Source organism: Amblyomma maculatum, chromosome 1, assembly GCF_055883805.1.
Source record: "Amblyomma maculatum isolate TAMU_Amacu chromosome 1, ASM5588380v1, whole genome shotgun sequence".
Lineage (NCBI taxonomy): Eukaryota > Metazoa > Arthropoda > Arachnida > Ixodida > Ixodidae > Amblyomma > Amblyomma maculatum.
Genome location: NC_139344.1, coordinates 483,804,517 through 483,827,116, shown reverse-complemented (window position 1 = coordinate 483,827,116; position 22,600 = coordinate 483,804,517). Strand labels below are relative to the sequence as shown.

At 44.6% G+C, this 22,600-nt stretch overlaps 1 long non-coding RNA gene across 2 annotated transcripts in view; it reads right to left on the bottom strand.

Moving 5' to 3' along the window:
• Positions 1–7,094: 7,094 nt before the first annotated feature.
• LOC146210114 (uncharacterized) overlaps positions 7,095–22,600 on the bottom strand; it is a 30,753-nt gene continuing 15,247 nt past the window's right edge. Inside the window, exons 4-5 of one of the 2 annotated variants that reach the window (XR_014708286.1) lie at positions 12,150–12,229; positions 7,095–9,546 (exon numbers count right to left, since the gene is read on the bottom strand). This is a non-coding gene — a long non-coding RNA (uncharacterized LOC146210114). Of the gene's footprint in view, positions 9,547–12,149; positions 12,230–14,937; positions 15,792–22,600 lie in introns of those variants that run through there. The other variant, XR_014708284.1, reaches the window with a different exon arrangement.

Sequence of the window (22,600 nt, the reverse complement as noted above, 5' to 3'; positions counted from 1 at the left end):
TGATGATGAAACACAGAAGCCACCTCCTACACTATCTGGTGATGGGAAAGTGAGTCTATCGACAAGACAGTATAAAAATAACCTTAGTGTACATGAATGCACCAACAGGATATCGAAAACTTCCATGAGCCGCATAAAAAACTAAGATACATCCAATAAAAACATGCAGCACTTAAAATGCAGGGTTGAAGTATTGCTCCAAAATCACAAGTACCACTACGGCCCACCACGGAAGCAATAGCAGTGGTGCCTTGTCACAAACAGCCCACTTGCGTTATAGGGTTCCTTCAGCGCATAGACAGTGACTGAACGTGACTGAAGCGGTGAAAGCACATGGATGCAAAGAAAATATGAGTAGCCATTGGAATGCCATGACGCCATCTCAAAATAAAACTAAAATGCCAGTGACGCATGCTACAGTGTCTGAAGCATCGTGATATCACGGCCGCAGAAAGTTGTCACTGAGTATGGCAAACTTTTGTGGATAGTCGGGGCATTTTGGCACAGCATGGCGCAAATTTCACGCTTAATGCACAGCTTGGTGCAGAAATATGTAGCCGTATCAAAATATGCAATTGGTGCAGCTGTTGCACCCCTGTGTGCTGTCCGCTCATCATTCTTGGATATTCAGGCACCAAGCCGCTTCTGCTCTTTGAGGCCTGGGAGAGGTCTGTTGTCTTTGCCTTTTTAACTGCTTGGGGCACGACAGATTTTATTAACCCTATTCAGTATACCAACTCTTTTCAGCCTTCCGTTAATAGCTTGGTACGCAGATTTAGGGTGTCTTTGGCAGGCGCACCTCCTGCATATCCTTCAAAACCTCTAGCAGTCTCTCCACTGCTTTGAAGCTCTGTTCGATCGATAGCCTTTGTCCTGCGAAGCTCCCTAGAAACCAAATACTGAGATTGTTGCACTGGAAGTCTCGTCACTGACACGAAAGAATAAGTAAGGGGAACAAAGGACTCCTTTGCGGCGCGACGGAGTCCTGTATTTTTTCTTCATTGTGCATGATCATCCTTTATAGATGTGGTATCGCTGTCATACCTGCTTAAGTGCTTCCGCACTAACTGGGAACCAACATGGCGGCCCACCAAGCCTGACTGCCGTTTTTAGCCAAAATAGGGAACCCTAGCATGAGATGTCACCACCCTAAGCCGGGCGCCGCGGCGCAACATGTAGGCTCCCTATCCTCTGAATTCGGCGCCATCTACTATTAGTGTTAGAAAGCGTCTGCTGTCCCATATTGTTTCCAAGATCATCCCCACGCTTGCAGGGGTGATCTCTGAGGCCATGCTTCCCGCCCTTCCTCGCAAACATCTCCTCGCCTTCGACTGTCTTTTGACCGAGCCACTTTTTTAAAAGAGCGAGAATAAGTGGCGACTCACTGAGCGGCCACTCTTTTGGAGAGCCGTCGCTTAGTGAGCAGTGGTTCTTTTGGAGAGCCGCTGGTTCAGTGAGCCATCGGGAACCGTGAGCAGCGTTTCTTTTGGAGTGCTGTTAGGAACCGTTCAGTTAGGTCTTCTGTTTGCTGCTACTTTAGCGCCATCTATTAGCAGTACGAGAAAGAAACTCCAGTGGGCAGGCACAGGTGGATTGGGCCGGCATATAAAGAAAAGAAAAAGGTGTGCTGTCTGCACAATCCTTCGCACGTAGTTGGTCGGCTGTTTCGGCGCCGTGTCGAGGCTCCGCGCCGGCGACCTGACAGCCGCAATGTGTGCATGCTTCGGGTGGTCGCCGCTGTTTTTGTGCGTCTTTTGTTTTGCTTTCAATAATTGCTATGCATAGTTTTCTCAAGCTGCATTACAACAGGGCGAATGTGGAATGCATAGCCCCTTCCGCAGCCAGCCCAGCAGAAAAAAAATATCTGGTTCAGTTATGAACAGCACCGACTGCAGTGCGTCGTGTGCTCAAAACGGGAACAGATGCTTTGAGAAAATTAAAACCACACTTCAGAGCATGAATGGCGAGCGATTCGGCTTGAAGTAGATACAAAATGAATGAATGAATTAAATACGGTCGGTGTATGTATGTGGCGGCAGAAACAGGAAGGTTGAACAAGTTTGGGTTAGGGTACTGGGCCAAAAACCTGTTGCCAGGAATAAAGGAAGCAATGGGAGAAGCCGGGGCGCTGAGAGCTGTGGGCATTGAGAAAAACTGTCGCAAAGTTGAACGGGGTTATAAGAATATACGAAAAACGAATCAGCTAGAGAAAGCATGTAGGAGGAGGGGGGGATTTAGAAAGTGAAAAAGGACTAACGCGGACTCGAGCTACAAAGCGCACACTGCATTAAAAAAAATGATGCATTTACACTTCAGGCTCCTGAGTTCACTGTCTCCGGGAATATAAGAGGGACCTCGAATCGGGTAATCTGCTTTCTCTATATTTATAATTCACTATCTATATCTGTCTACATTGTCACTATCAGTATTTATTAACAGTCAGTCCACACGAGATTTTGGGCTAGAGATTGATGGCCCGAAGTATTTATTAAGGATAATTCTCAGTGTGTTTAATGATGGCCAATGTTATTCAGATAATTTTGAAACGATAGGGTACCAAAAGAACGAAGTCCTCTCTTGGGGAATGGGTGCACCTCCAGTAAATATAGTGGACTTAAATAGAAAGAATCACGTCTAATGAAATATGGATTTTGCTGTTTACTGGGATTTTGTAGTCATCATGAGGGGAGTTAGGATGGACACACAAATATTTCCACGCTTTCGTTTAGTTTTGGGAGGTCGAACGGGTGCGGATCAGTGAACGAGAGAGAGGCAGAGTTGTCTTTCTCTCCAATAGACCACTGTTCGCTCCTGAGCGCCCCAGGCTTAAGTGAGCCAATGAACCGTTCAAATGAGCCGGCTCACTTCAGTGAGCTGAGCCGTTCTGAGCTACTCACTAAAGTGAGCCACTTTGCCTATCTCTAGGTCGTCGTCTCTTCAGCTCACTGTTCCCGAGTCTGCGTCGCTTAGATGGTAGCCATTAAAAGGTACTCTTGAGAAGATAAAGGTGGCAAACCTGCCACACGGCGGCTGCGACGAGGTACTGGCGAATCCAGGATGTTTTACCCAGCACCTCCACCAAATGTAGCGGATGAAATAGGTTTACTAGAGGTGAACGTTTGAATAATGAAGGCTGCTTGCAAACGGCCCAAAGCCCAGATCAGTCTGCACGCATCTCTCTCTGCGTCAAACTCCTCATTTGAAAGTAAAAAAGGGGTATTTCACATATAAACCTCTCTGGCACCCATTCCATTGACTTATGCTTCACTTCAGCAGACCGTAATGGTTGCGGAGCACTGCAAGTTTCATTTTCAACCCTGTCAAAATGTAGAGCACATGCAGTCGAACCCCGCAATAAAGAAACTTTCAAAGGAATTTTTGTTTTGTTTTGTCCCCGCGAGAATTTCACTCTTGCAAAAGTTGACAAATAAGTAAATATTAGCAATTGGCAAATAAGCTGTAAGTTGTGATGGCCCAAAAAGTGAGCATGGAAATGGCGAATACGCACTTGTCAGAATTCACAACCAGGCCGTGCCGTTGGAGGCGCTGTAAACTGCACGCAGGTAGTTCTCGTTATCTATAGACATATTGCTGACTGTGTTTGCATACATCAATGATCGATGTATGCGAACACAGCTGGGAGGCCTTTTGTGACCTTAGCAATGAACTGCTGAAAGGTTTGAGCTGGGTTCTGAAGTCCAAAGGGCAGTTGTGATGGCTGTTTTAGGTATGCTGGCAAACACAGTGGGTATCTGGTGATGTGCCTAACCAGGTCCACTTTGTTAAAAATGGTGCAGCCATTCAGATGTGATGTGAAGCAGTGGGTAGCTGTCATGGATAGTCTTGGCATTCAACACTTTATAGTCACTTGGATCTTTTTTAGATATGAGATGGAATGACAGAGCCCATGCGCTGGATGATGGGTGTATAATGTAGAGCTGCATCATGATTGAACTCCCGTTTAGCAGGTGACCACCAAACAAGAGGTGTGATCGTGCTGCTGGTGGTGGTCACACCATATGCTTTGGCGGCTGGTGAGATTGCAACGCTTCGCCAGTTACTGAAATTACACCAGGATGTTCTCAAAGGAGGTGACGGTATCAGCATGCCAATGCCAGTGGGGGATAAGGTTAGACTCGACACCAGATATAGATAGCCGAGTGAAACTGTCTGTCGGGCTACATGCTGAATGAAGCCCAAGTCAAAGTATGATAGGAAATCTGCGCTGATGATTGGGTCAACGTCAGCGATGACGAACACTCATCAAAAAGTGTGGCAGAGTACCAAGTTAAGGGTAAGGGAGCGAAGTCTGTATGTCAATATGGTCGAAGAGATGGCAGCCCATTGCGATTGCCCCGCCAGCTAGGCACGATGGCTTTTTTTGAAGGATCACGCTGACCTCTGCACCATTGTTGACAAGAATGGATTATGAAAGGTCTTGTCAATTACCACAAAAGATGGCCGCATTGGGGAGCCACGAGTTGCCATTAATGGTCTTGAGGGGTTTTTCCCAATCACGAGACGTGCACTCCATAGCAGGATGTAGGAATTGCCAGTCATACCAGCAGTGTTAAGTTATGGCTCTTTTTGCGCGATGGAAAATGGTGACTGGAATATGGTGAATGGTCTCTTGGGACAGGCTTCTGAGTATCAACTAAGGTAGTAAGCTCATCAGTACATGCCTCGAGGCAGGAAATTGCAGAGTCTGCCAGTGGTGAGACAGCTGTGCCTAGCTGGAAGGCCACCTCATGAACCTGGTTGGTCAGCTCCATGGTTGTGTCACTGGCCACTGGGAAGGCAAGATGCAGATGCTTGGGCATCAGCAAGAGCTGAAGAAGAGCTCTCGAAGCAGTGGAACATGGGTGGTGAGTCCTCACCGAATAGCTGCCAAATCCGGTGAAGCAGTTGTGAAAGGAGACAGTCGCCAAGGTCCACCAGTAAGGAGCTGCTGTAGGTGAGAGCGTTCTTACGCCATAGTTCTCTCGGGTACTTTGGTCTTGAGAGCTCTCTTGGGTATTTCGGTCTTGAGGTGCTGATGAGGGCATCTCCCATGAGTTCATAAGAATATCCTACAGGTCACTGATCATGTCAGGAGAGAGCGCAGATACGACATGATTGTACTAAATCATCTTGTGAGGTGATGTGGTCAGTAGAGATGTGCACGGGCGGAAATTCTGAGCCCGAACTAGCTTGGAATCTGTGTTACAGACCCGAGTCTGGCATGGCAACGTGTTCAGACTTAAAGGGCCCACGAAGAGCTATTTACGAAAACTAGAAAACGCACTCTAGATAAAGGTATCCTATCAGTCCTCTTTGCAACACGCAAATTTTTATGCTAGTGTCAGTAATACCGAAAATATTGGCGACTGAAAATGACGCTCGTCCTCTGCACGCTTAACCTGACGCACGGCGGCACGGAAGAAAAAAAAAATGAAAACAAGCTGAGACGGCACCCCACCACGTTCCATTCTGCCCGGGTCACCTGGGAGCATCCAGTGAGCAGGCACAACCAGCAAGCCCCCGATGGAGGTTTGCGCAGGGGAACATGTCGCCCTAATCAGTCGAGAGCTTTAACCAGGAGCACTTTTTAAAAATTAGTTGTCAATTGTCTCCACGCAAAGTGTTTAAATTTGACTCAAATACTCACAAAGACCCTCTCTATTGGATTTCTTTCACTAGAATATTAGAGCAAATATCATTTTAATGGCCCTTTAAGGCCCTGGTCTGCCCCAGAATCTGAAAGAAATAATTTCCAAATAATGAGTTGACCTTGAAAGACCTTGAAATGCTCGGTTGTCACATTTAAGATTGAAATTTGTGGAATATATAGAGGCACAGGACAACATAGAATTATTATTTTTTTATGTTGTTATGCAAGAACAATTCATGCATTGATGAATGCTTAAGACATTTGTGGCACTCCTGGATTGTGAATCCAGCAACGCTGAAGTTCTTTTCATTGCTGTAACTTGTGGCTGCAATGGATAATGTGTTCTTAGCAAGAAAGGAAAGATTTAGGTACATGGTTTCCTCACTTCACCAAAAACATGCGGCCTCTGAGCAAGGGGTTGATTCTGTGGCCAAGTACTGTACTCGGTAAGCTTATCTTGTTCACTGTGCGTCTTTCATGGCACCGACAAGGTCGTGGACCGCAGATGCTTTGACTAGGTGTTACGGCCCATTTCTACTGAGGCTTGTTGAGGCCTGGCACAACAGACGTGGAAGAGCTGACAGCATACCGCGAATCTGGAAACTGATACCTAAACATCTGCCGAAGAGGAAGAGACAAAAGTCAAAATTCGATAGCCCACAAGCAGCCCTTTTGCTTGGTCGTTGACAGCTAGCAAAGATCTGTTCATGCCAGGGGTGTGTGGTGTAAAGGTGCATAAACATCTGTATAGAGAATTCACACACTCTTGTGTGGGAAGGATGCTGCAAAACACTGCTGTATTGTGACACCTAGCACACCACAACCATATTCGTGCCTTTAAAAAAGTTGTGAATACTCTGGATTGGTGTGTCTGGCCTGGCCCCGCCCAAGCTTGAGGCACAGGGCTTCTGAGCGGCCAGAGTACGAGCTTTTGGGCTAAACCGAGCCTTCGCACACCTCTAACGGTAAGGGCCGAATTGTGCCTCAATCTGGAGAAACCACATTTGCGGGTTCTGGGGTCAGAAGGGTGAAAGGCAAAGTTGCAGCAATGAAACGTTCTGCGAGAGTAAGGGCGGCTCTGTAGAGCAGGTGCCGGCTTCAGTCATCCTCTAGTCCTAGATAATCAGTTGTAGATGTGGTGCTCTAGGTCGGAGGGAAATATAAGCTTCCCACACATTTTAAGGCATAACCAAACTACTGAGCTGTGGCAGCACGTGTCTCCGGCCCAGTGCATTCTTTGTTGTCCTCCTCTTGTGCAGCCGCGCTTAAGGCACAGCCAAAGAAGGATGCTGCAAGGGTAGTTTTTCTAACCAATTATTCCAGTTTATTCTCATATTTTATGTTGAGCTTCTGTACTCTGTGAAATTTCTGGAACTCAGCGGAGAGTACTATAACTGTCGCAGCATTCAACAAATTCTTTTATTACAGTTCTTTCTCTGCATGAACAAGACAAATTTATATAAAAAAAGGAAATGAATACATAACTCCTCAGGGCTGTTTCTTGGACTAGTTAGTGGGGTTTACTCATTTTGGTGAGGCCTGAAGTGCAAAACAGAGTGACGTGAAAGAAACACAGGGCAAAGCGCTAACTTGCAAATGAATACTGAGCTCACAAAAATATTGGGGGAAGGGGGGGGACTTAAACTCTTCCTTTAAGGTCATGGCATGCCAGCGTTAATGGCACCAGTTGCCGGTTTTCCTTGTGGACCTTGTAGACACATTTTGCCACTCACTTGTTCAGAAGCTTTTAACTTGCGGCTGCATTGTCCCATACATAGTCGCAAGATACTACATTATAAAACCACCGCGACAAAGATCTAAAGCACCATTTTAACCAAGCCACACAAAGGTATCTTCGTGGCCTAGGGGTCCTGAAGGGCTGGATTCCGATTTCACCCTTCCATGTCACACCTGTGTTGGCAGCGCCTACCAATTCGGCCATGCCATGTCTCATGCCATCACACAACTCAATGACTAGTCATGCATGACCATGTCGTCTGCCAGCTACCACTTGCCAGAGCCATGCCCATGATTTTTTGCTCATAATGCGGACAATGGCTTTTCTGGGGGACGAAGCCTTTAATGGTGCTGAATGGGAGAACTAGGGTTGGAACACTTTCATCCAGCGATAGAACTAGAGCAGTTTCTTAGCACCAAGAACAGTCAAGAGCAGTCCAGGCTGCACTTCAAACACAAGTTTGAAGGACGTTGCCTGACATCAAAAACACTGCATAATTGCTGTTTCACTCCTTTTAGCAGAACATTTTCGAGAACACTGCAGGATCTGCACTGGAGAAATGCGTAAGCATGCTCATTGCTGTGTTGTCCGCAAGATGTGTCAGCGGGATTCCGAGAGTAACAGATACTGCGCCTTTCCTTTCCTGTAAACCAATTATAGAAGGGTGGTGAACTGTGATGCGTTCAATGGAACACTGGTTGTGTTCAACAAGGGGCATGCGATATACTGTGTGCAGCAGCAATGCTCAGGCTTTCGCATTTCTCCACTGCAGATCCTGCAGAGCTCTCGGAATTTTTCAGATTGCAGTTGGCTGATTACCTCTCTTTACACACTTTCTAACCATTCATACCATTTGTGCACGCAAATCACGTCCTTTCCCGCTTGTTCACGTTTCAAACATTTCAAATTTCCCGCCACTGGAAGTTAGTACCACGTGACCCGTTTAGATGTCGCCATTACCCCTCTAATTAATTACCTAGTTAACCCACATGCATCAAATTATTTACCCAGCAAGATTTTTTGGCCCTCTATCTAATGCAACCATTCTTTTTCTTATAACTTGTTTCATTCAAATGTAATTGTGATGACAATTCTGGTGACATGAAACTGCCGATATACCTACATAATGCTGACGCATTAAAATGGCAGTGACAAAGCATTACTGCCCTGTGCAGTCATACCTATTTGACACATGGTGCCTCTGTTGCCACAGAGGACATGGGCTCAACTTCAATGTCTTAGCCGTGAGAAGCTGAGGAAATGGAGGTTAGCATTTCATTTACAATCATGCCAGTCACAATACTGCGGTCTGGCTAGCGGTGGTGATCGTTCAAGGGGCAGAACATGCACACCCTCTCTTGGCATGCTACTGCACTACTCCTCACTACTTGGCATCTCTGCTCCAATCCGCCTAATGCAATGAGCTATACGAGTACTGATGCGACAGCATTTGCTGACCGTGAAGAATGTCAGGCATTCGGCGTCAGTGTCCATGCGAAGCCTTCGCCTACTAACTGTGGCAGGTGGTGTTAAGAGGTATTTCCCGCCCTCCATTTATGGGAGAGGAGGGAGATATTTGGACACGAAAGATACAGCAAAGTTGAACCAAAAGCCACGACGAATAGAAATAGAATATAATCGTGATTGGAATAATTGGAGAGTGAAAAAACGATGGAATTAAAATTGGATTGGTTGAAACATTCCAAATTGACTCTGGCTATGAGGGACGCTGTAGTGGAGGGATGCAGATAATTATGACTAAGTGAGGTTCTTGAATGTATGTACTCTGAAATCGCACAGCACGTGGGCACCTTGCATTTTGTCTCCATTGTAACATGGCAAGGATCGAATCCGGGTTTCCAGGCTCTGTAGTCAAACACCCAATGACCAAGCCACCACAGTGCACAATGAGAGTAGTAATACATTGGTGAGTGAATTTGATCTGCAGTCAGTCGAACTAACCGTCCTTAAATTTGTTTTTCCTACAACAAAACTTCCTATGAAAATGCTCTTCATGAACCGTTCCCAGCACTCGGAGGTGTCAGGCATTGCCCCTAGTATGTGGGCCATTCACTTCTGATCTCTTCAGTAGGCACTCCAATCCTGAGTGACCCTAGTTCATTGCTGCAGAAGTGGTGGCTGCACAGGATATTGGTGGCTGCAGGAGACAGGATAAAATGGAAAAAAGTCCAATTGACTTATTTTCAGTAATGCTACTGCTCATGTGCGAAGCCTTCTTCTCTATTTCTACATAGTAGGGCAGCAGTTCACTGCGTGTGTGAAAACCATGCTGTTGCGCAATAATTACATGCATTGCTAGCATGTACTCTGCTCTCAGGACCGCATGCATTGTCACTGCCTGCTATTGCAATAAACGAAAAGACTCTGCCAGGCATGCCATCTAAGAGATCAAGTGCCGCTTGGAAAATAAACCCACCCTGCTATTGTGAAAGAATTTCTGCAGAAAATATGTGAGGGAGACCCGGTCACCCGCCCTGTCAAACATACTTTGCCTGACATCTGCAAGAGGAGGCGTGACTAGAAAAAGGTCCATAACAGAGCTACATTGCATGTGCTTAACAAAGTTGTTTGCTGGGTTAACTAGTATAGCATTCTAAAATTTGAAAGTGCTTGGAAAGACAAGGACAAGAGAAGTGGACGAGACAAAAGCATTTGTCCTTGTCTTTCTGAGCACTTTCACATTTTAAGACTGCAAGTGCTGCTGTGTATAGCAATAAATTTGGTTATTCATAATTTGTCTGTTTTTTATTCTTTTTTTGGCTATTCATGACAAGCTTACAGAGGGGTATTTACATGACCTCACACGTGCCGCTTTATTGCCCAGAAGATAGCTTTTGCTAAGAAATCCGGAGTAAATTGTGGTGAGCCGATGAGACATGCATAGCAGTTTTTTGCAACACTCCATGAACAGCAAATTGGTGGCCACTGTGCTGTTGGTGAATAGACCAAACGCGCATGCACAGTTTTATGTAATGTAAACCAAGGATTAAAAAAAAAAAGGCGGAGCACTGCAGCTGACTGAAACCGACGACATATTATTAGTCTTCGTGTAGTTCTGTTTGGAGTATTCCTTATACTTTATCTAGTTAGTTAATTAGTAGAGATTAATTCTATTTTTTTTATATTCAGTTTAGGCCCAAGTACCCTTAAGTTTTAGAGGGGGTTCAAGTACAAATGACCCAGTTTTTTCTACTAACATACTTCCTGCATGATTGTTTTTTTCCAGCATTTAAACAAAGTGTGCAAATATGAAAGGAAAAGAAAATACCACATGACTACGGTCTTGCATTGCTAAAGTTTGAATTATCCGAATTCAGGTTTTATCTTGCATGAAAGATGACAGAATCCTCTTCATGAGTATGTGGCTTCCGCCCACACTGAAAATCCGGAAAGCCCGTCTTTTTTTTTTTTTTTTTTTCCTTCCCCCCCCCCCCCCCCCCCCCCCCCCCCGCCACTGTCAGCCAACTCTGACAAAGCTTTTATCGAGCTGTCCCACTGACAAAATTTGGCAATGGCAAACACAATGATGATCCCCAAATTTGGTCCAAACCACCCTCAAAATTTGACTTCGTCTGATTTGGACCAAAACCGACGTTCAGGCTAATTCAGCTATGTCAAGCATGATGGTGACTTTCAAATTTAGTCCAGGCCACTCTCTGCTGAAGCTGGATTCAGTTTATTGACAGGCACACTGGACAGCACTCAAAATATTGTTATGTCGCTAGTGAGATCATGTATGTAACAATGCAATAAAACAAGGTGAGCGCTTGTTAAAGAACAGAGAGCACGTGCAATTAAAAAAATCATAGACTTTTTCCCGAGACGTGGTTACGTGGTTACAGGGATGATGACAGTGTTTCACCGCAAGAGATTCCTTCAGTCATTTTTATGCAATTTCAGTGCCAAATTAAAATAAATCCTCAATTCTTGGATATTGTAGTGCTCGATCTATACTAAATCAGACATTTTTTTTACACCATAATCTAATTTAATACATATTGTTACATTCTGGTCCATGTTTTGTCCCTTTACAGGTCCAATGGGCACATTCAAGTGCAAGGCCCTTAGTAACAATTGTGCAGCAATAGTACCGTGTAGCTGTGCACTATCAGACATAAAGGGCCAGTTCTGGAAGGCCTTTTTGGTGTCCATGGGATCAAAACATAAGTTATAGTCCTGTGCATTGTTGATAAATTCAGTCTAGCCCCACCATCCACTGGTTGTCCTGGTTAGATGACTTGGTAGACAAACTGCCCCACATGAGTAACAGTCCAGGGTTCACTCCTTGGACCACGTCAAATTTTTCACTACTGAAGCTTCTGGAAAACTTATATAGCTTTTCTTTTTACCTGTATGGCTGTACTTATATGGGTGCTAATGAGTAAGTAGCCTCTATTTGAAGTCTACTTTATCTTGTTTCCACTAAGTATACATTTGACTGATCTAGCAGCCAATGCGTGGTACTGCTTTCTTTGATACACATCGCATAATTCAGCACTCTGCCTGAGATGAGCAGTGCACCTGCTGCTAATCATATTGCTGTAACGCATGTAGCTCAGCCAGAATGTTCTCCTCAGTTGAGCAAACCAACCGTTTTCTGGTCGGAGCATTTCATCAATTAAAATAATTAGTGGACAACACACTTTGAAACAAAATTATCTTTATTATTTCAATCAGTAAGCTACTATCATTTGCTTACCATGCATGAAACATTTTGTAGATTTTGAACTGTATACTCACCACAAGATGAGTTGAAACGGTTCCGACTGATAACAGCTACAAGTGAATGGCATCCATCCTTCCACCGGTGTTCTTGTGATCTGCAAAGAGCAAGGCTCCTGAAGTGAAAGCTGCATGGGCCACAATCTCCACATGAAGTCTTGTATCAAGGCATTTCTAGAACAAAAGAGTTTATTCTAGTAATGTCGATAGGCAGTTCATTGAAAGGTTTTACAGACACAGCTGCTTCTAGCCAAGGAGGAGCTTCAGTTTCTTGGGGTGTATTATCATTTTGTTTTTGTTCATGAACTTGCCGCAGAATACATATCTTTATCTGCCAACAGAACTTTTTTTTTATGTACTTTGTTCTTTTCAAGGCTGAAGCAGTACAAGAAAGATAAGGCTGCAAAATAGATTGATTCTTGTGGTAAAGTATGTGAAGTAAATGAAATAGGCTTCTGCCACAGCAAGAACCCTCCACCTAGTAAACAATCTATTTCACTCCGGCAATGTAGTGCAAAGAGCGACGTGTCAAAGAACGCGAACTAAAGAAAATTAAGCGCTGTTAAAGCTGATCACACCATCGATCACTTCAAATCTTGCGTGCACGTTTCTGTACGGTCCTGTCGTTTTTCAGAGAATAACTGGCACTTTTTACATCGGAAACAATAAATTACTTTCTTCCTGCCGATACATTCCGAACATGTTTTTAGTGCGCTCGCCCAAGTTCTGTACTTGCCCCCACGCATTGACATTATAAATGGCATTGAACCATTTTAACCTCGCAGAAGCCGCTGAAATCATTGTACTCTCCTAAGCTCGTTTCCGATGCACGGACATTTTTTAAATAGGAGCGAACTTACCAAGATTAGGTGAATTGCGCGTATCGGTCGGTGGTCTCGGTTCGCCGACGTTGCAAGTGTACGACAAGTTTTAGCACAGCGTTTAAGGGTCTGGTTGCAGACTTATAAAAACTGGGAAAGCATATGACAACCAAAGAGGAAATGTAACAGCATAATAACAGCGCATATTTCTGCCTCTAACGCCGTACGTTAAATGCTTCAAGCACGGCGCCATGAAGAAAAATGCAAAAGCGAATGCAGCGCCACTACTGGAAATTACAATTGCAACTTCATGCAAAATATTAGTAACAGAAAAAAGTTCCCTTCTGAATGACATCTAACGACATGACTTCAACATTTAGAACTGTATTCTTGATGAGAAAGCCGAGTATGTTGCATCCTAAAGAGAAGAAAAAAAAAAAATGATTGGTAAGTGCCGCCATCTGCACCGCTCGCAAATGCAGGTTCGGCGCCCTATTTGAAATAATTATTTTAAACGAGCGCATGTTTGCGCAGATAGACCTCGCAAGGGCCGCTTTGCTCCATCGAAGCATTTGACGCACGACATGTAGCAGTGATCGCAAGGCACATCCGTGCAGACCTGTGAGGAACCAGTGCAAATGTGAAGATGTTCCCTTGCTCCTTTTTCTTCTCGCAAGCAATATTCCAGGCACAAATAGAAGTGACTATGAAAATACTTTGCAGAGCCCAAAAGGAAGAATACACTGACGCTGAGCAGTCCCATTACGAATCCAACTGGATTGACATGTTGGAAAACAAGTGGCTGATTTGAGCCTGGCAGTTTTGTTGATGTGCTCAACTGACAGCAACTAGAGCACAACTCACCCTTGACGATTTTTTTTTTTTTTTTACTTTTTACAGTGACTCATGCTATACAGATATTTTATAAATGCACTAAACAAAGCGGCCCAAGCATACAAACAAGCGATAGTTTGTTTTGTCTCGCACTCTTATTTTTTCCTTCATGCATGAGCGCCCACACACTAGGAGGATGAAAATCCTGCAGGTTATGCACCTGTATGGATATGAACGAGGAATGACCAATGATGCAGCATTTGTCCAAACAAAGGCACATAATGCTCTTGAAGAGCCTATAGAAACTCTCAAATTGAAATAATCTTATACTACAATCCTTCTTTTTTTTCTGGATGAACACAACGCTTATAAAATATGTTCTGTAATGCAAGCACCTTTCCTGTCATCAGCAGGACATCCGCAGCTATGCATCTAAAACTTGCCGCCACTGTGGGGAAGCAATATGAAATGCAACAGTAAGATGCACTGCTTTGATCTAGCAATCTTTTTCCGCCTCAAATGAGAATTCAGTGTACTCACCACGTTTACAACTATTACAAGGTCCTTACTACCCATCCGGTTAGCCCCTGAATTTAAATCTCCAAAATGAGAGGGCATGTGCTGCACTTAACATATTTGCTAAATATGCACTCAGGCACAACAAAACACAGTGCCTTTCAGGTCTTGCAGACATGCGTTATGTTCATCTGTCAAGAAATGTCTAAATACTTGCGTGTCTAGTTAGAAACAAGCCCCTATTTCACAAAAACTGGAGGGACTAAAAAATGTTAGGAACTCACACAAGCCGCACAGTTTCATTCTTGCAGAATAGCAGCTATGTTCTTCTACCAAGCACATATATGACCAACTGCTTATTTCTGTTATCTGAAACTGCTTCCCCAACAAAATCTTGGCTCTTCAGTAAAACTTCCCATCATGTCAGAAAAGAAAGAAATGAAGCACCATACAACACTTCCTAGCTGCGCCATAGAACTGAGCAGTGTCCACTTTTATTTTTTTGGTAAAGTTGTTTTTCTTTTTTAGATACGAAATGGCTGTGCTATTCCAAGTTTGACATTGTGTCCACTCCTATCTTCGTCCAAGTTGGATCGATAGTATGTATAAATCGATAAATAAAAAATGAAGCTAGTGTGACTCGATGAAAATAATGCTCGGCACTTTCTGCACATAGGAAAGTACAAAACACTAGCCATGCAACAATGACTAGCATCTCACAAGTAGGTTTCCATGGATATTGTGTACGTTTTTATGTAGGGGTGTCTTGCACTTTTTTTTTTTAGGTGAAGAGGATGCGATAGTGTGCAACAGCAAAGAAAAAAAAATGGCAAGAGCATAGCCGAACAGGTTCCTCATCATCATCCTAACCAGCCTGACTACACCCACTGCAGGATAAAAGTCTCCTTTAATTCTCTTGTAAGGAGGAAGATGAGCATGCAGGAAGCTCAATGTCGGCAGCCACAGCCAGTTTGCTCAAAGTGGGAGACAAATCATCAAACTGCATGGGAGAAGTTCTAATTAGGCATTAACGCAGATGATGATGATGATGGTGCCATGGTCAGAGAGAAAGTCAAAACCTGAAATGGTGTCACAGCAGCACGACGAGAGAACAAATTCTATGGTACATAATGAGCTGTGAATGGTGGCCCTGGCCGTGCAGGCAGTCAAAGGCGAAAGACACTGCGCATTACGATGTGAGAAGCGAAAGATCAGATAATGTTGTCCACACTTTTATTAGCAAGTGCAGTTTCCTACACATCACAGATACAGTAGCACCAGTATCAACAAGGAACGGCCCTACATTTGTTGACGTATTCGCAGTTCTTGCCTCAGGCAGTAACTAGTTTTCCTGGGGCAGAGATGCAGCAAAGAAACCGAGTGGCATTATGAGGATGGAGGCGAGTAGGCAGGTGGTGAGTGGAGGTGTCAAAGTTGTCTGCAGGACAGACGTGGCCGGGGCTCAGGAGGCGCATAAAGTCAGGCACATCTGCAGGTGGCGACAATGACGCACAATGTGACCAGAAACTCTGCACGCATAACAAATAAGAAGGTTGTCATATATGCGCCAGGAGTCCACACAAAGAGGGGACAGTTACGTAGGAATGAAGGTGGCAGGCTACCGTGGAAGGCGGAACGGGATAAACATGTCTGACCAGATCTGACGTTGCCATACATGAGCGTTATTGCAGCAGGAACCTGCAGATGAATGAATGGCAGCACTTCAGTCACTTGCTCTCAAATCAGCCTGAAGGGTCATGGCCAGGCTAGATGGAGATCCCCAAATGTCCTCAATTAGGAGTAGCTGTTATATCACCTCCCCAATCGCAGTCTTTAAACTGGTCCAGCAGCAAGCTGCTGACGGAACTAAGCTGGAAAGTGATTCAAAGTGCACAGAAGGTGGCTGAACCAGAATGCGCTGCTTTGCTCCTGGCAAAGCATGAATATATTGGCAACAGTGATAGGGTTTAGGACAACTGCGTCAGCCTCAATGTTTTTGAGAATGTGCTTTATCTGATCCATCTCTGGCTGGAGACTTCTAGATGTGTACACAGGTTCACAATGTCTTCAGTATAACTGGTGAAGGATCCTTGCAGCTGGGTTTAGGCTCACAAGTACTGTTTGGAACACAGCTTTTGTATGCAAGGGCAGCCAAAGATCTAAGAAAAGGCGCGTTTAAAAGCAGACTAGGTGGTGAAGTTTGCTTTGCGGTTTCTGCTCTACAAACTGGCAATGCCTTTCACGTAAAACACCATGTCGTTCAGCTTCACAGCGTCGTCTCCCTGGTTGTGGACGCTTAACCGCTTGTAAGAGGTAAGCCAATCCTATGTATCTTGGTCATTGAACCCATTGAAAATGGCTGGGTCCCACTATCGACATCAAGGTCCCTACATACCTATCTTAATGTTTAGCCAGCTGTGGCGACCTAATCCTTGAAAACTTCATCTCATTCGCACACTTCATTTTCTGCTGCCCCTTGCTACACGAAGTCAAGAATGTAGCACAAAAATAAAGAACAATGGACGAAGAAGAACACATAAGGCGATTGACTAGCGCTGGTCAATCATTTTATATGTCCTTCTTCGTCCGCTCTTTATTTTTGCGCTAAATTCTTGACTTCATGAATGATCAACTAGCCCGGCAGCAAGCTACACTTGGGAGGGAACGAATAAGGTTTGCCACATGAGGGACGGTGCACGAATTCAGGATCTCTGAACAGAACAGATACTCAGCTTAAAGGGCCACTGTCCGGGAAGGCCCTTTTAAGAAAAGGAGCCCAGTGTTTCGATCAGGTACCGGAGATAGTCTGTGCAAATATCTACAGCGACACGCGCGCCGCAAAGCATCGAAAATACAATTCAAAGCTCCCTCATGCTCTCCTTTGAGAAGCCAGCTTCACCGCTCCCTGCGCTGGCCCGACGGGCGCCGATAATGACGTACGTATCGGGAACGACGTCCATTGGTCCGTCTAGCTGACTGACGGGAGAAGGATGGGTGTCTACCGCTCGCAGCGCGCTTTTCCCTCGCCACGGCCAGACTGAATCCAGCGGCGCGCGCTCCCTCGACCGTTTTTTTTTTTTTTCGCGCTCGCGGAGAGCCACGCCCCACCTCCCGCCAAACGCGGAGGAGGAAGGGGAATTTGTATTGCGGAGGCTAGACGACCTCGGGCAGGAGAGTGAAAAACCTTTGCGAGGGAACGGAAGGAGAGAGGCAGGATAGAATCGGGTGATTGCGGTGGCTGTAACTGCGTTATTAGTTACTCTTTTCAAAAACATTTTGCGGCCTTGCGGTCCAGGGGCGAAGTCTCACAGTCACCGGGGAAGAAAATATTTTCGACCGGAGGGTGGACAGTGGGCCTTTAAGCGACGAAGGCGATCTTAGTCTAGAAGCAATGAGCGATAATTTCAGAGCCATTGATAATGAGTGCATGGCAGAGGTAGGCAGTAGGACAATTAGACAGGCTACCAGTAAACTATCTAAGCAGACGAAATATCCGATTATGAAATGGCAAGGCGTGAAAACCTCCCTCCGATGGGTCAGGATAGAACTGGCAGAGATGTTAAAGGTACTCAGTGAACGTAATTTGTTCGACGCAAGGGAGTATATTACGGAGAGAATCGAGCATGCTCTAAAATACAATGCTAGCCTGAAAGAGGTGAAGGGGAAATTAAGTAGGTGAAAATCCGATGTATGCATACCAAGGTAGCCGAGGAGTTCTACACTTAACCAGGCTGATAATGAGATTAGCAATAGTGAAGAGCAATCAGACGTTCCGTCAGTGACAAAGGAAGAGGTTAAGAAAGCTTTAGAAGCTATGAAAAGGAGGAAAGCAGCTGGGGAGGCTCAGGTAACTGCAGATTTGTTGAAGGACGGTGGGGATATTGTGCTTGAAAAATGGCCACCCTGCATATGCAATGTCTGGACATTGTCACCGGAGTTTTGGAAGAATGCTGACATTATTTTAATCCTTAAGAAAGGGGATGCTAAGGACTTGAAAAATTACAGACCAATCAACATACTACCTGTTGCGTATACGGAATTTACTAAGTCATTGCTACTACAGTTATATATATATTGAACTCGAAGTGGATCACGGAATAGTTAGATACATAGGCAATTTCATATATAAGGCAAACCAACAGATGAGGCTCTCTATAACCCAGAAGCATGAATATGGTACATGTATGGCAGTGGTGCGTTGCCTGCCGGCAACACACTGCTCACCAAGGGTGCGGCGATGACCTGCAAGGTGTACACACGCACTGAATGTCACCTGCCACCTAGTGTCGAAAAGGAGAGTACATTGGGAACACTTCCAAATGCCACTTCGCAGGCGCCAGAAATCTTGGCAGGCAGCAGCTGCCATGACTGCACAACCCGGCTCTATGCATGAAAAATGATTGCCGGTGAGCTGTTAAAACAATCCTTTGCAGGGCACGACGCGCAATTCGATGGACATGAACAACGCTGCTAAACTTTAATGTGGGATTTTCAGGGGGATATTTTGAGAGTTCGATATAGGAAAATGATATATATGCATTTGATATATCCGGGATCAAATACAGAATCAGGACAACCTTAGACTTTAATCAACCAAATGATCAGGTAGGTTTTCGGAAAGGGTACTCTACCATCGATCATATTCATCATGCTATCAACGAGGTGATAGAAGGATGTTCGGGATATAACCAGCCTTTATAAATAGCATTCGTTGATTAGAATAAGCATTTGACTCAGTCGAAACGTCAGCAGTCATTGCCTAAGGGTGTATATGAGCCGTATGTGAAAGTATTGGAAGATATCAATAGTGGCCGCATAGCAACTATAGTCCTCCATAAAGAAAGTAATAAAATTCCCATAAGGAAAGGCACTAGGCAAGCAGACACGATCTCCCCAGTACTATTTGCCACTTGCTTAGAGGAAGTATTCAGAAACCTGGAGCGGGAACAATTATGAATAAGGGCTGATTTAATACATTGCCTTGTTAATTAACTCAGTGGACAAATTACAAAGAATGCTTAATGACCTAGGCAAGCAAAGCAAAAACATAGGCCTAAAAATTAATATGTGGAAGCCTACGGTAATGGTCAATAGCCTCGGGTAAGAGCAGCAGTTTACAAAAATTCCGAGAGCACTGTGGAATCTACACTGCAGAAATGCGACAGCCTGAGTGTTGTTGGTGCACTAGGTGCATCACATTTGCTCTCATTATCATTACCAACTAATTGCATCGTCATTGTTAATTCCATCACTGTCATTATCGCTAATTGCAGCATTATTGTTATCGCTACTATCATCCTCACTGTAGACAAGAAGAATTATGATGTGTTTCACGATTCCGGGCATGGCGCAGTAGGTTAAAGCGCTCGGCAGGGGATCCGAGGGATGGAGGTTCGATTCCCGGTGGAGATCGGACATTCATTTTTCTAGATTTAAGGACGAAGTTTTCAGCGCAAAGGCATGCGGCCAAAGGAAAGAAGAAGAAGGACGACTATAGGGCTGAACACAGCGCAGTGTTTGTCCCTATAGTCTTCCTTTTTTTTTTTCTTTGGCCACGTGCCTTTGCGCTGAAAACTATGTCCTTAAATATAGAATACCAACTAGCCCAACAACTTACTCTACTGAAGTTCATTTTCCTGATGACGTTACTTTCGGTTTTGGGTGATGACGTCATAGGATTGATAGCTTTGTCTGACCGGACGAACAAACGGCAACAGTATGAGCCGTTGAAGGCTTTCACCTTAATAGGTACACGGGTGGAAGCAGGCACGAGCATTTTGGAACAGCTCAGGGAGCAGTGGTAATGCCACTTTGGAGCAGTAAAACGAGTGTTTTGAAGCACTCGAATTATGCTTTGGAACATGTTTCTAGGGTCAAGCACTTTTAATAACTACAATTTTTTTTCTGATATACAAAAAAATCCAATTTGATTACTTTTTATTCAAGATTCAATGCTGTACTACCTATGCACGCATATCTCAACATGTAAAGATGGTTAAAGTAACACAGCTGACTAAAAGCTTTTGCCAATTCTGACTTGACAGCTTTAGACATGTCCACGCTCAAGCACCACCACTACCTTGGAATTAAAATAAACAAGCTGCACATCGCCACTTTTTGATTCCGCAGCTGTGCTGATAAATTCCTGGGCACTGCTCAGTAGTACCTTCAGGAAGGATAGATGGCACTGAAGGGTAGCCTTTTCTTCCTTAAGCTTCTTTACTTCATGGTTGTCTCCCAGTGACTCATGTTTTCTTTTAAATAACACTGGGGCTACACGTCAGCAACAGGCTTTCTATGCCTTTCCAACACTCTTGAAAGCATTTCTTGCAATTAACACCGTCCTGGCATCACCCCCATAATGCTTCAAGTATGCTTTTGTCTGATGTAGACTGGACAGGTTTGTTGTTAACGATTCTATAGTGAAGTACACACTCATTTTCACAGCAGAACTGTTGGAACAACTCGTGTAGTTCTTTGTAACCAGAAAAGTTTCCTCAACAGCTCGTGGTAGTCTGTGGCAATTGCTTTGCTCCTTGCCCTCACTTCTCTCACCACCGGCGATTCAAAAGGCTGGGAGAAGTTGCTGTCATGTGCACAAAACATTTTTCTCGCAATTAATTCCTCCCAGTCGTTTGTGACTCGTTTTAGAATAACTTGAGATCAAAATATTTCTTATGCTCGCTTTTCTAGTTTATTAAAATTTTATATGTGTTAGCTAGGCCCAGCCAAGGTGCATTGTACCTCCACCACTAGTGCGCTGCCATCGTTTAAACTATGACGACCCTTATAGACCAGAATACGGAGGGTAAATTGATCGCTGCCATATTGAGGGCGCTATAAGGCTACCTAGAGGTGCTGCAGCGAAATGACTGCTCTGCACTACCAAACGAGGTGGCCATGGCTATTCATAGCGCTTACGCCTTTACGTTTCTTTGAAGTTTTCACAACTTGCTGCTCACAAAATCGTCAAAATTGCATTTCTGCCTCATGGAAAGGCTGTTCTACACATCTCGCAATGGCAGAGGCAAGCACAGCGTCCACAAGTGGAGCGAGTGGTTCGGTTAAGTGCATGGTACCTTTCTATGCGAAAAATACTACGGTTGTGACTTTTCTTACCCTCGCGTGGTGTCTGCAAAAATTTGTTGCAGTCCGCACCGCACAAACAGGTGGCATGCCACAAGTGCGAGTAAACCTGATGTCTCCGTTTGCATTTCAGCAAGGAAGTGCCTTTTTTTTTTTTAACAGCCATGATAAGCAACGCCAACCAGTCACAAAAATAAGACCTTGATATCTCCTGTTTGGTTGATGTGCTGCTGATTCATTCTTCAACCCTGCTGGAAAGGAAAAAAAAACAAAAGAGACACCGGGGAATCATCGCCAATGAGAAGCATTCGCTCGCAGTAGCGGCATGTGGTCTGTTTTGTGAGGTGTGGGCTGCGGCAGATTTTTTGCAGTTACCACGCAAAGGTAAAACATATAGCAGACTGCAAAGGTTTTGCTGGTACATGGGACATTACTTGGGGGTGCAAATCAAATCAGAAAAGTCACAGCCATAGCAAGCCTGCATGCAATGGTACCATGCGCTTATAGGAACCACTCACTTCACTTGTGGACACTGTACTTGCCTCTGCCCTCGCAAGATGTAAAGAATAGTCTTGCTGTGAGACAGAAATTAACTTTTGACCATTTTATCAGCAACCAGTTGTGAAAACTTCAAAAAGAAACATAAAAGCGCAAGGGCTAGACACCCACGGCTGCCTCGTTTGACAACCCAGAGGCATAGTTTCGCTGCGGCAACTATAGATGGTGCTAGAACGCTTTCAAAATGGCAGTGTTCAATTTACCCTCCTTGTTCTGGTCTATAGACCTTTTCGAAAAGTGGTCGTGGGCGCTGCCATATTGAATACTGGGCTGTGCTGCTAGCATAAGAAAAGTTGAGAATTATCTCTCCCAAAGCCGCCCCACAGCCCAGTCAAACCGGTTTCGCCGAGGCTCGTGAAAAGGTCTATAGCACAACATGCCACTGCCCTGCTGCACTTCTCACAGACACCTAACCAAATTGCATCGAACCGCATTTCTTGTACCTGGCGCAATTAATGGCCCAATACAATTAATGTTAAGCAAAAATCATGTTTCGCTAAATTTTATGGCAAAATACCAAGGCATCAAAACATCATGGCAAAACATCAAGTTTTGGAGTTTTGGAACAATATTGTGTTTTGGGGCAGGATGGCGCAGGCAAAGCAGTTTGGAGCAGAATAAAGCAAACGGAGTGAATGGAGCAGTACTTCCACC